Below are 15,356 nucleotides of genomic sequence, written 5' to 3' on the forward strand. Positions count from 1 at the left end.
TTCAAATATGCACACCAGTCCAAAAATACGTGTTTTTTACTACTAAAATTATAAAATGTGTGGCCATTTTCCCCCTTGGGCTATAAGGTAAACATGAAAGAAATTTCCTCATATTTAATTCTGATAAATGCTTTTATGTATTTATTTGAGAGAGAGAAAGAGGGAAGGAGGGAAGAAGGGTCGGGGGGAGAGGAAAAGACAGAGAGATATGGAAATATCGATTTGTTATTCCATTTATTCATGCATTCTTTGGTTGGCTGCTTCTTGTGTGTGCCCTGACCTGGGATCAAACCTGGTACCTTGGCATATTGGAACGATGCTCTAACCAACTGAGCTACTGGGCCAGGGCCATTCTGGAAAATGCTTTTAAACACCTGTCTGATCAATTAATGTTTTAAAGTGGTACCTTTCAAAAATTAAACTAGCTCTACCTTATATTTCAGTTTGTCCTAACTCTCTCACTAAGGATTATTCAATTTTAACTAATCATTGTCATGCAAAAGGGGTATTTCAATGTGCTTCATAAACAGCTGTGCATATTTATAGAATGTGTGACGTGTATCTATAAATGCCCATAGAAGGTTGCCCTCTGAGTTTGAATGTGTTATTTTTGGTGGTGTCATTTCCTGTGTAGCTCTATGGGAATAACAAACCCAACACACGGGCAGTATGTTTTCCCCTTAGATGCCTGTGGAGTGTGTCCCTCGGATAATGATTACAGCCACACCCTGCGGGGTTTATTCCTCTGTAATGCTGGAAAGAGGTACGCCTGCAGGGAGGATTTGCTGGTACAGGCTGATACATGACCTCACTCCCACTAAATTCTCCAATGGACCTTACTCAGAGCTGAGCAGGATGTGGACAGGTTGCTGTGGGGGGCATATTGCCCAGCACAGCCACAAACATAGTCATCGAAGGGCACTTCCATTATAGGTCACCTAATACTCTCTCTCAGGGATAGACTCAGCCAGAAAGGGTAACTATCTTGTTATCATGAAAAGGCAGCTAGCTGAGGCTTTCTGTGAAACAGCCTCCTGTTCTCTGCATGTCTCTCTGAGAGTGAATTTGTGAGATATATTCAAAATGAAGGTGAATGCTCAATGCCCAAAGTAGGTGGCCTTTAAAATTTAGGGGAATATTTTATGTGCGAAATATTTATTAGAATTCTTCAGTAGATAAAACATAAAAGCAAGCTGAATTTATTTAGTAGGTGTGTTTTCTCTTTTAAAAACTAGCTTTAAATTATTGACAAATAAAAAATATATTTTGATAATCTTTCTATGTAGAGTAAATAATCCACAACAATCTAAAGGCTCTGAATACAATTAAGACTCTGGGGATTATCACAGATAATGAACAGGTTTTAAACTAAAACCTGTTAAGGGAAAGGCAGAAGAGCCAGTGGGGTTTACTCAGGGCCTTTGCTGCAGGCATTTGTGAAGTCAGGAAGAACCTGAGTTCTCCGTCCCTGCTCCCCTCAACACACCAAGGAGCTAAATGTCAACTCCAAAAGAAATGTTACCATAATGTTCTGACTAAAGCTTCATAAATCACTCTTTATTTTGAAACAGGGTGACTACATTACACCTATATTGTCACCCAAATTGTAATTTCTTTATATTTTTATATGAATTTAACTATTTGACTTTTTCTATATCCAATTTTAAAGATGGTGGCCACTTACTGTAGCAATAATGATAATAAGCTATTTACTGAGTATTGTCTTGTGCATGTGTTCAATGTGCCTTCTCTGCTTTAATTCTCCTGCTGTAGGGTGAGCTTTGCTATTATCACAGATGAGGAAGCTGAGAATCAGAGAAACAGACACTAAAGTCACATGAGTAGTAAGTATGGTGCACAAAGTCCAACCTTAGTCATTCAGACATGTGACTGCTGCTAGCACACTTTGCCTCCAGTACTGTTAGATCACCCTGTTTTCCTTAAGTACTTTGTGCTCTCTAACATAGAGGTACTATGAAAATGTCATTTACTAATAACTTACTATGGAGCAAGTTTATGATTAAGAAAGAATATTGAGTCAACAATTCTAATTTCAATCTCCACTGTCTTTTCTTGTGCCATTTGTTTAGAACTGTTCAAAAAGTTAAGCCAAGACAATTAACGGTATTTTCCCATAAAACTATTTTAAAAATTTGTAGCAGAGAAGACTCCTATTTATTACTTCTTTTTTGATTGTGTACTGAAAATATTATTATCCTAATTCTCTCTGATTATGCTGTTGGTTTCATCAGCATCTATTTTATCTAAAGCAATATTTTCACTTAGATGCTGAGGCATAATTGTTGAACCCAAAAGATCTCACCCTAGTAAAAAAAGCAATGATGTTTCCATCACGGCTAGGTAATACTTTCTCTTATTTTTTCCAAATTTCAAAAATGTGTTTGGATAAACAGAACCAAGAGAGAAATTGCTTATTTCATCCCAGATAAAACCCAGAGTAAAGGAGGTCAAACATTTATGTAAGTTTACATACAAAAGTACACGAAAACACAACAGAGCTCTAGTATCAACGATATCTCTAAAACATAAATTAGCCATTCCTTCCTTTTGAAAGTCTTTCTTGATTTTGAGGAGCCTTTGGAGCATGGATGACAAGGAAAACTGAAGTTGTAACAAACAGCTTAATCAAGTGCCTCTTCAACAAGGGTCCGTAGGGAGTAAACAATATTTAATGAGATTTTAGGTTGATTTGTTAGACTAAGATTTCCATCAAACACAGAGTTTTTTTATTAATTATGCCCCCCTCCCTGAGACTAACTAAGCAGTGTTTTCCTATCTCAAAAATTTTCCTTCTAAGTACATGAGTTCATATCATAGAAAGTTAACAGCTGCCTCCGCTTCTTACAGATAACTTGCAAGCTAAAAATCAAGCACGAGTGCATGGGTCCTCTATATCTGGAATCCTAAGGGCTCTTCTGATTTCTGGGGCTACGACAGGAAGCTAACTTAACTGAGGTGCTCAGAGAGGAGAGTCTGAGGTGAGGTATGAGACGAGGCCCTTGAAATTGGCGTAGAATTGCTGTGAATGGTAAATGGTTTGAAAACATTATATGTGAAATGAGTACACATCATTGGAAAATGAATGGTCTTTAGTGAAATAGAAGAGATGAACATATTGTTCCATTTCCCTTCATCTAACAAAAACAAAAAAAGATCAACACCATACAAAAATTAGATTAAAATTAAAACTATAATTAGATGCTATTTTTTACTTATCTAAGTAGCAAACACTAAAATTTTTATAGTATAGTATAATACAAAATATACTGAGAAAAAGTAAAACTAGTCATAGGAGGGTAAATTTGGTATAAGTTTTCGGAAGACAATTGGGTGCTGTTGATCAAATTAAAAAATATATTTTCCTCTGACTTAGAAATTTCAATATCAAATATTAATTCTCCAGCTATATTTGCTTTATATGCATAAATAAATACACAAAAGGATAGCCAATGCAACACTAGGTAATGGGAAAAGATGGAAACAACCTAACCACCTACCATCCTTATAATGGACCACTCTGCAACTGTTAAAAGTAATGCGGTAGATCTACATGCACAGTTAGGAGTCAGTACTTGCTATACCTTGAAGGGGAATAAGCAAAAAGCAAAATGGGTTCTACCAGATCTTCACATTTAGGTGACCACATAAAAGGTATCTGGCAATAAATACATGAATAAGCACTGTCACCCAGAAAGGGTAATGAAAAATTAAGAGCCTGAGGGGCAAGGGGATTCACTATTTATGAATATCTTTTGATACTGAAGAGATTTTTATTCACGTGCTTGTATTACCTATTCAAACTTATTGTATTACCTACTCAATCTTTTATAAAAGACTATAAATGGAAAAGTTATCTAAAAAATAGGTTGCACATTCAGGTAAAGGTGGCTGCACTGTATCAATGAGATGACTCTGAGAAGTGGTTCTCAAACATCTTGGTCTCAACATCTTTTCAGTGTTAAAAAATATCAAAGCCCCAAGAATTTTTGTTTATGTGAAAATTCCCAGTATTTTAAAATGTAAAACTAAGACATTTAAAATCTTTACTAATTAATTTTTAAAAACAATAATAAACATGTTTTCACAAAAATAATTGTTTTTCCAAAAATAGTGAGAAAATTTAATGTTTTCCATTTTTGCAATGTCTTGCTTACTAGAAGATAGCTGGATTCTCACATCAGCTTTGGTATTCAGTATTTTGTGACATGACCTATATCACATTCTATAGCTTCTGGAGAACTCCACCAAGAAAATATAGAGGGAAAAGGGAAAAGGATGTGTTGGTGTTACTGTGAAAATACATGCGGTCTCATGGAATCCCTAAAAGAGTCCTGGGGACCGTGCTTTGAGATCCACTGGCCAGAATAAAAATAGAACATTAAAATTGGCTTGCTGTGATAGAAAAAAAATTAATTTCTTTGCTGTAGTACACTTTCCCAGAACTATCTCCCTGAATGTTTGCCTGTCCTAACACAGGTTCATGGAGTTCACAGAAGGCATCGGTGCTTGATAAAAGCAATATTCTGGGAACAACAACCTACCAAGTTCAATTTTCCAACGGCATAATCATAGCAAGGTATTCTTTGTTCTTTAGTACAGTTTCCCACATTGGCCAACAAGATTTTCTCTTTGGAAATAAAATTTTAGCTTCAATATGTTAATATCCTAATTAAGAAATATCAAATTACATCCCCACTTTCCCTAAAACCACCATATTCACAGTATTTAATCTCTGTAGAATTGTAGCATCTAAAAGACAAAGCCTGTAGGGGTTAACAAAAGTCATAATTAATGTGGCAGTACATAACAGCTGTTTATCCTTTCAGTCACTTTTTTCAATGAATGTGCATTATGCTCACTTACTGTGCTCTGGGCTGCTGATACAGTGGTGAACAAGTCTATAACCTGCCTTCAGGGAACTGACAGCCTTGCTAATAGACATGAATCAAAACATCTCATAACTTACTAATATTGATGAAATAAAACTCATGTAAGCTCTGAGAGCACATTACAGGGCCTACCACCCACCAAGTTTTGGAAAATTGGGAACATATCCTCAGAAGCTGAGATCTGAAAAGGGTATAGGAGTTAATAGGCAATAAGAGTGGGGGTGGGAGGTGTTCTTCCAGGCAGAGGAACAGCATGTACAAAGATCAGGAGGCAGGAGGCAATGTGGTAGGTTCCATCTTCTGAAGGTAGGTCAGTGTGACCAAATCACAGAAAGCAAAGTCAAGAACGATGCAAGAGAAAGCTGTCAATATAAGTAGCAGTCAGGTCATGCAGACTCTTGAATGCCATGGTAAGGATTTAGGTATTTATACAAAAAGCAAAAGGGAGCTGTTCAAAGATATTACAGACACTTGTTAGATTTTTATTGGTACGTTTACTGCATGCAAGATAAGGTGGCCCTGCATCCAGCCTAATGGCTAGTTTCCTTGTACTCCAATTTCAATCAACAACATGTGCTATAACATGCTAGGTCCTCACAGAGAGTTTTACTTGAAATTACTTCTAACTGTTGTCAAAAGCTTCAAGGAGACATGAAATTTCAAGATGATTATCTGAGAAATGTTTTAATATACCTTCAATCTTTGGATTCTAAGTTTTATCCAAGAATTATTTAATAACCAGAACCGGTTAGTGTGGGACCACAGTAGGGTCACCTGCCCTGAGTTCAGCTCCAGTGTTTCATCCTCCGCTCTTAACAAAGGCAGTTGTAAGAAAATATCCTATGATATCTGTATCTAGAATTGTTGCACTATGCTGTTAGGACAGGGTCTATTATCTAGAGCTTCCCATAGGATGCACATGGAAAAAATACACTGTTAGAATGTAACACCCCAAAACACATTGTTTTCCCCAAGGAACTGGTACATTTCTTCTTTTGCATTAATGAGAACAAATTGAATTGCCACATTGGCCCAACTGTGACTGCCAGAGTTAAAACCTAAGTTTGATGACATTAACTTTGATGACTCTTGTGCTTTTTCTTCTTTGCTTCATTCCAATTAGATTTTGCTTATATTACACCAACCTAAAATCTATCTCATAAGCCATATCTCATCCTTTTATGGAGTGACATGTGGAACTCATATATACACATATAACAAACTTATGGCTTCAGTTCTAAAAGTTTACCCAATATATTGACAAGAGCTCAAAATATAAGCCCAATGTGACCACTTCTTAACAGATACCCTTTCTTTTAATCTTGCTGCGGTAGGTTCGAAAAGAAGGGTTATTATCTGTACCACTGCAAGAATGACTGAATGTTACATAAAATAAAAAATAATGTATACTTAAAGAGAGACTATATATTTAGCTTACTGATACAGTTTTCAGCATAAAAATGAGACTAGTGGCATCACACATATGGGCCATGGCCTTACTCCAAACTGCCGAAGCTCATTCTGGATCTCTAATGATTTACAAAAGGCTTATTCACCATTGCTGCCAAGACAGAGAGAATGTACTGAAATGTACACTTCAGAGCCAGATTTAATGCTTTTTTGTCTAAGAAAGTTGAAGCCAGGACAGTGAACCAGAAAAGAGATATGACAATGGGAGTAGAAAACCCTGGGAAAAATTTGGGGAAAAAAATTTCAAATAAGAAGGCAAGAGGTGTGTAGTTGACACTTGTTTTTGGATACTTGCAACTCATTGTCTCCACACACAAACACACACTCACACATACCTGCGATAGAACATGACTGTGGTAGGCAGAATTCAAAGGTGACCACCAATGACCGGTGTCCTTTCAATATTCTCTCCCCTTGAGAATGACCCAAATATACAGCTTGCTTTTAACCAATATGGTAAAGGTGGAGGATTTTTCTGATGTAATTAAGGTATTTAATCAGTTGACTTTAAGTTAATGCAAAAGAAGATCATCTTGGGTAGGACTGTCCTAAATAGGTGAGCTCTTCAAAGGAAGTCAGAAGTTTTTCTCCTGCTGGCCCTAAAGAAGCAAGCTTTTATGAATTTTACAACTAGAAGGAAATAAATTCCACCAACAGCCACATGAGCCCCCAAAACTTGTTCCATCTTTTGTTCTACTTTCCTTAGTTAAATGTAAATATATTCATTTAGTGGTCCAACTAGCAACCTGAGAATCATCATTGACTATTCACAGCTCCAGATCCTTTCTAAGATATTATCACCACATCCTACCACTTCATTTTAACTTTTTCATCACGTTCTTTAACTGTCTCTACTGCCACCTATGAGCTCTCATTCGGTACAAGCAAGCCAGCTCTTTGATCTCCTTGTCCAAAATTTCCTTACCATCTCCCCAAGCCCACTCTGCTTTCCAATCTTAGACGTGATTCCCCAGAATAGTCAGGGGGAAGGAAGTGAAGGAAATAGAGTAGAACTTGATTGTGAGGTGATGGGGGGAGAAAGACTAGAGACGAGACACTAGAAGTGCCTAGGAGGTCACGGATAAATTTGCAGGCCCTGTTATAAATTGAAAGTTATCTTAAAAGTAACAGAAAATCATTGAAAGATTTATGACAGAAGAGTGATAAAAACAAAAAATAGCAACAAAATGAACACAACAAACTTCAGATAGTCTTCCCTTGCAGGGAATCATTCTAAATTTGGAAATGAAGCTTCTATCTTGAACCAGTAACTTTCTTGAAAGGAAAAGCTGCTTACTAACTCTGAAGCCCTGGATAGATTAAAGTCACATTTTTTGGCAAACAGGATTTGGAAGCTGAAATAATAATTACTGTAAGGGCTTGGCATTGTCATGGTTTAATGAAACTTAGTTCTGGTTCCTTCTGTTCTCGTTGCTCTATGGTAAAACATGAGACAGTATTCATTCTATCCATTAATGTTAAGTTCAAGCTTGCTGAGTCAGTTTGATCTCAGGGAGTGGGCACATGTAAATAGCAACAAAGATAGCATCTTACTAGCAGCCAGTGAACTAAATTAGGAGAAAAAGAAGGCCATGCTGTCAATACGGAATATTTTTATATGTGGACAATAGAGTTATAACAGCTCAGTAGAAATAACTGCACCTACTGATGTGAAATGACATAGAATCTTGGTCTCTCAAAGAAAATGAAGGCTTTCTCATATGTCACCTCTATTTCCACAACTCTCACAGCCACAAAAAACACCTAGAGGCCATATCAATCCATTCCTAAATATTCTTAAGAATGAAGTGGCCATGTGTAACCAACTACTCTGTATATAACTTGCCAAAAAGTACATTTCTAGGCTGAAACACTGAACCTCTTCCACTCCTTCATTTTCTATCCCTTCCCCTACCTACAAGAAAATATATTTTGGGGGAAAAAACATACCATGTGGACCCAAGTCATAAAAAAGTCTAATTCCAATTCTCTAGTTTGTGGCTTGGAAGGAATTCTGAGAATTTAAGCAGAGAGCAAGAGGACATTCTCATCCTTTATACCCAGATGACATAAATTTTTAAAAGAATGACAGAAACAAGAAGATGCCCAGGCAGATGTGGTGGTCATGTGGGAACAACACTTTTTATGGCCGCACTCCCATTTTTGGGATGTGGTTATCTGAACCATGTGGAAAAGTGTCAGAGCTACTAACTGCACAGCATACCAGATGTAAGAGTAGGATTTGCCACTCCAAATATGCTAAACCCTAAACTGAGCCAAAAAACCTGAAAGGAGAAAATAAAAGAGACTTATCTCTTCAAATCCAAAAAGGGCATGATATTCTATTGGGTGGAACCACGTGAAATTGGCAAGATTTGACAAGTTTTACCTACATAATGGTTCAAAGTAAAAAAGAGAGAACTGGCTTTAAGATATCAGTTTGATGACCCACAAGTATCTCTAAACCAAACTAGCAAAAGTGCACAAGCAGAAAAACATATGCTGATATAATCAAGATACCATGATTTTACATTCCTTCCAAAAAATGTTTTTTATGTTTTTAAAATCTAGTGACTTATGCCAATACTTCTATCCTAACAAAATGTTCTTAAATAAATAAAAAATCATTGAAAAAAATCAATATAATACAAAATAGCTTTGATACTTTGTTCACACTGAATTTATAAAAAGCAAGAGTTGTTGATACCACTGAAATGTTAGTGTTCAGATAATGCCATTCACTCTAGCTCTTGACATCTCCAAGTTCCTTGCACAAATGTATTTATTCTTTTCTCACACTTTGAAGTAAAATTAAAATATGAAGACTGGTGAATTCTAATTGCACCAGAAGGGAACCTCAGCTGCCAAAAAGGTGTTCTTATTGCAGTGAAAACCTTCACTTAATGTGCCTGGAATGACTGTAGATAATAGAGTAGTAACCCAAGAGTCATAGTATTTATGTAAGGGAATAGACCTAACTGTGTTTCTTTTCTTTCTTTACTGGGTATTTCTTATCCATTTTTAAATGAAATAAAAACTACAGTAATTCATTAGGGGATACCCTACATAAAAAGATTTATAATGTGACATCAAAAATATAAAACATAATTGGGAGGAATAAAAATGAAAATTTTTAGAACGTGATCAAATTTAAGGCGCTATTAACTTAACAGACCATAAGTACATAGAGCAAAAAGTTCCAGTAAATACACAAAAGAAAATTAGTAAAAAACTAAACATAGCATGTGGACCCAAGAAAGCCATAAAACCACAGGTAAGACAAAAAAAAAGAACAGAGAGGAACCATGAAACACCAGAAAACATAGTTCCATTTTTAATTTTTTTGAGGAAACTTCATACTGTTTTCTACAGTGGCTGTACAGGTTTGTATTCCCACCAAGAGTGCACTAGGGTCCCCTTTTCTCCATATCCTCACCAGCACTTGTTTGTTGATTTATTGATGATAGCCATTCTGGAAGTTCTGGAAATATACCCTAAGAATCCTGAAACACCAGCAGAAAGAAGATATGCATCCATATGTTCATAGCAGCATTATTTATAATGGCCAAGGTCTAGAAACAGCCCAAGTGCCCATTAGTAGATGATTGGATAAAAAAGCTGTTGTGCATTTACACAATGGAATTCCATGTGGCTGTAAAAAAGAAGGAACTCTTGTCCTTTGTGACAACATGGATAGACCTAGAGAATATTACGTTAAGTAAAATAAGCCAGTTAGAGAAAGACAAAACTGTATGAGCTCACTCATATGTGAAATCTAATGAACAAAACAAACTGAGAAACAAAATAAAACAACAAGCAGGGATAAATGAAACAGGCTGACAGATGTAAGAAGGGAAGGGAGGAGTTGACTGGAAGAGCTCAGCCAAAGAACATATATACATACATGCAAAACTCATGGACATAGACAACAGTGTGGTAAAGGCTGGGGATGAGGTTGGTGGGGGGGGGGAAAAGGGAGAAAAATGGGGGACATCTGTAATCATGCCAACAATATAAAAAAAAAATAAAGAGTAAAAATATAAATAAAAATAAAAACACCAGAAAACAATTAACGATATGGCAATAAGTACATACTTATCAACAATTGCTTTAAATGTAAATGGACTAAATTTTCTAATAAAAATACATAGAGTGGCTGAATGGATTGATTTACTTCAGGAGAAAGGATACACATAGGCTTAAGGTGAAGGGATGATTAAAAAATATTCAATGCAAATCGGAACAAAAAGAAAGCTGGTGCAGATATACTCACATGAGACAAAATGGACTTTAAACTAGAAATCAATTACCAAAAACAACCCTCAAAAAAACTAAGCAACATGCTATTGAACAAACAGTGAGTCATCAATGAAATCAAAGAGAAAAATTTTTTAAAAACTAGAGATAAGTTAAAACAGAAATACAACATACCAAAATCTGTGTGATGCAGCAAGAGCAGTTCAAAGAGGGAAGTTCATAGCAATAGAGGTCTATATCAAGAAATAAGAAATATACTTAAGAAAATAAAAAAAAAGAAAAACCTCAAATAAACAATATAACTTTATATTTAAATGAACTAAAAACAAACCCAAATTGAAGCCAAAAGGTGGTAGAAGGAAGAAAATAATAAAGATCAGAGTTGAAATAAATAAAATGAAGACTAAAATGACAATAGAAAAGATCAATGAAACTGAGAGCCGGTTCTTTGAGAAAATAAATATAAATTTACAAACCTTTAACTAGATCAACCAAGAAAAAAGAGAAGGTTCAAGTAAACAAAATCAGTAATTAAAGAAAAGTTTAACTAATATACTAGAAATACAAAGTATCATTAGCGCCTACTACAAATGATTATATGCCAAAAATTTCACAATCTAGAAGAAATGGCTAAATTCCTAGAAATGTATAATCTTCCAAGACTGAATAATGAAAAAATAGAAAATCTGAATAGACTGATTACTGGTAAGGAGATTGAATCAATAATCGAAAACCTCCAACAAATGAAAGTCTAGAATCACATGACTCCACTGGTGAATTCTGCCAATCATTTAAAGATTTAATACCTATTGTTCTCAAGTCCTTCTAAAAAATTGAAGAGAAGGAAATAATTCCAAACTCATTTTATGAAACCAGCATTCCCCTGATACCAAAACCAGACAAGTACATCATGAAAAAAAGAAAATTACAGGCCCATATTTGCAAGAAACACACAGGCAAAAATCACCAATTTTTAAATAAATCTTATTCAACATATATTAAAAGGATGAACACCTTTTCAGAAAGGATAATTCAACATATAGATCAAGTCAAGGAACATGTATAAAGGACCCATGGACAAAGCCAAAGTGGGGAAGGACTGAGGGAGGGAGGTGGGGGAGGGGGACTGGGGCAAGTGGTGGTGGGAAGGTGGAGACAAATGTATTTGAACAATAAAACAAAAAAAAAAGGATAAACATCATGATCAAGTGGAATTTATTCAAGGGTTGCAAGAAAGGTTCAGCTTCTGCAAATCAATCAATTTTATACAACAATTCAATTAAATGAAGGATAAAATCATGTGATCATCTCAATAGGTGCAGAAAAAGCATTGATCAAATTCAACATTCATTTATGATAAAAACTCCCAACAAAGTGGGTCTAGAGGAAACACGTCAACATAATAAAGCCATATCTGACCAACACACAGATAACATCATATGCAACAGTGAAACCTGAAAGCTTTTCTTCTAATATCAGAAACAAGACAGGACTGCCACTTTTATTACTTGTAGTCAATGTAGCATTGGAAATTTTAGCCACAACAGTTAGGCAAGAAAAAGAAATAAAAGGCATCCAAATTAGAAAGGAAGAAAAAAAAGCTCATTATTTTATATTACATACAGAAAACCCAAACTAATCTACCAAAAAAGTATTAGAACTAATAAATGAATTCATTAAAGTTGCAGAATATAATATCAATATACAGAAATCTGTGGCATTTCTGTATACTAATAATGAATTATGTGAAAGAGAAAATAAGAAAATAACATTTATAATTGTATCAAAAATTAAATAACTATAAATAAATTTAACCAAGAATATGAAAGAGCTATAAACTAAAAACTATAAGATACTAATAAATAAATGATGAAGACACCAATAAATGGAAAGACATTCCATACTCATATACTAGAAGAATTAATATTGTTAAATTATGACCCAAATGAATCTACTGATGCAATATAATTTCTATCATGATTCCAATGTGATTTCCATACAAATAGAATAAATAATTCTAAAACCTGTAAGGAAGCACTAAAGATCCCTAATAGGCCAAAAAGCAAAAAACAAAAAACAAATCTTGAGAAAAAGAAAAAAAGCTGATGTCCTGCTCCCTGATTTCAAACTATATTACAAAGCTACAGTAATCAAATAAGTATAGTTTTTGCAAAAAAAAAGAGTTGAGACCCCAGAACTAAACCCATATGGACAATTAATTTATGATAAAATATTCAAAAACATAAAACAGAGAAACAGCAGTCTCTTCAACAAATGGTATTGGGAAAACTAGGCAGCCAACATGCAAGAGAATGAAACTAGACCACTGCCTTAAACCATACACAATAATTAACCAAAAATGGATTAAGGACTTAACTATAAAACTTAAATTCTTAGAAGAGAATATAGGTGGTAAGCTCCTTGTTATCAGTCTTAGCAATGCTTTTGTGGATCTGATTACAAAGGCAACAAGGGAAACAAGCCAAAAATAAACAAAAGGAATTGTATCATACTAAAAAACTCCTGCACAATAAAGGGAAGCATCATTGAAACAAAAAGTCTTCCTACTGAATGGTAGAAGATACCTACAAATCATATATCCAACAAGGGGTTAATATTGAAAATATATAAAGAACTCATACAACACAGCAATGAAAAGAAAAAGATCTAAATTAAAAATGGGCAGAGACTCTGTGGACAACAGGCACATGAAAAGGTGTTTGTCACTAATTATTAAGAAAATGCAAATTAAAATCAATGAGATATCACTTACACCTGTCAGGATGGCTATTATCAAAAAGGCAAGAAATAATAAGTAGTGGAGAAGATGTGGAGAAAATGAAATTCTTGTGTGCTGTTTGTGGGAATGTAAGTTAGTACAGCCACTATCAAAAACAGTATGGAAGTTCCTCATAAAATTAAGAATAGAAGTACATATGATCCAGCTACTTCACTTTCCCATATTTATAGAAAAAACATGAAAACATTAATTTGAAAAGATATATGCAACTCTATGTTTATTGGACCCTTATTTATAATAGTTAAGATATGGAAACAACCTAAGTGTTCATTGACAGTTGAATGGATAAACAAGATGTGATATAGTGATATATACAATGGAATACTATTGAGCCATAAAAGAGAATGAAATCTTGCCATTTGTGGCAGTATGGATAAACTTTGAGGGTATTATGATAAATGAAATAGTCCGATGGAGAAAGACAAATACTGTATGATTTCACTCATGTTAAAGTCTAAAAAAACCAAGCAAACCAACAAATGAATGAATAAAACAAACCAAAAACAAACTCATAGATACAGAGAACAATTTGGTGTATACCAAATAGAAAAGGGGTTAGAAAGTGGTCAAAATGAGTGAAGGGGGTTAATTGTATGGTGAAACAGTAACTAGAATTTGATGGTGATCACTTTTCTGTGGATACAGATATTGAATTTCAGTGTTACTTGAAATTTATGTACTAATTTTATCTCCATAAAAAAATGTTTAGGCAATCAGGAAAGTAATAAAATACAGTATGGTATTTCTGGTTAAAAAAAGAAAATATAAGTAACGAGAAGTAAGTAAAGCTTAGCCAATTTTTCAAATGATTTTATATGAAGGAAAATGTGGTACTTTCTTAAACACAAATATGTGTGCACACACAGACATATACACATACACCAGTGTTTGAAGGATTTCCTGGAATGAATGGAGAGAGAATTAATTGACATTAGAAAACAAAAGCTGGAAAGACTGTTTTAGCTGATTCCTAGTTAGAAGGAGGGTGGCAGGGAGAGACACATGCTGCAGGGAAAGAAGTTCACTAGCTTTATGATGTCTCCTTAGAGAGAATAGTCTGAAGTGTTATTTTTCACCTTTTTCAAATGAGTTGAGGAAACCAATTTAACTAAATTAACACAATTAATTAGCAGTGACCTGGAATAGAACATATCTACCTATCATCAAAAAGCATTTGTTATGCTCAATATAACGGCAGAAGTGATTTATGTAAAACACTGCCACTGCAAACTTCATCAGTCAACAAGTCACATCACTTCTATTTATGAAATCTCTGAAACTCACCTCCTCTTTTCTATTCTTACTGCCATGGCCTTAGTTTTAGACTACACAATTTGTTCCTTATCTGGTTTGCTGAAATAAACACCTAAATCACACCTCCAATTTCTTCCCACTCTATGCTCCATGTATTTGTCAGCATAAGCTTTAAAAAAAAATCAAAGCTAAGCACATAATTTCCCCACTGAAAATCTATCAGGGCCTATGTAACATCTTCAGAGGAAAAGTTGAGAAATCTTTAGCAAAGCTTTATTTCCTTCTTCTCCCATTCCCCCTGCCAGTTCCACCCCCCGCCCCCATAGAATAAAGCCCATGTATATTGAACTAGTCTCAGACTGGTGTCTTAGAAAACACTTCTAGACAGTCTTACCTTTAGCTGTCTATGTAACAATTCTGATTATTTAGTAAAGTCAGATTACAATGATATCCTGGTAAATAAAGTGGTAGTGAGTATTTGAGGAGATAGTTACTGTATTTCAGTTAGATCTTCTAATATTTGTAATTTGCTTCCATTTATTTTTTATAAGCACATTTTTATAATAGAAGATCCAAAATATTCATTAATTAATTACATCAAATATTTAAAGCAAATGCTGAGACACTAGCAGTATCCAACACAATAAACAGACTTGCCAGGCTGG

This window comes from Pteronotus mesoamericanus, unplaced genomic scaffold, assembly GCF_021234165.1.
Source record: "Pteronotus mesoamericanus isolate MK-2021 breed Mesoamerican mustached bat unplaced genomic scaffold, CSHL_Meso_final contig_50, whole genome shotgun sequence".
NCBI classification, from domain to species: domain Eukaryota; kingdom Metazoa; phylum Chordata; class Mammalia; order Chiroptera; family Mormoopidae; genus Pteronotus; species Pteronotus mesoamericanus.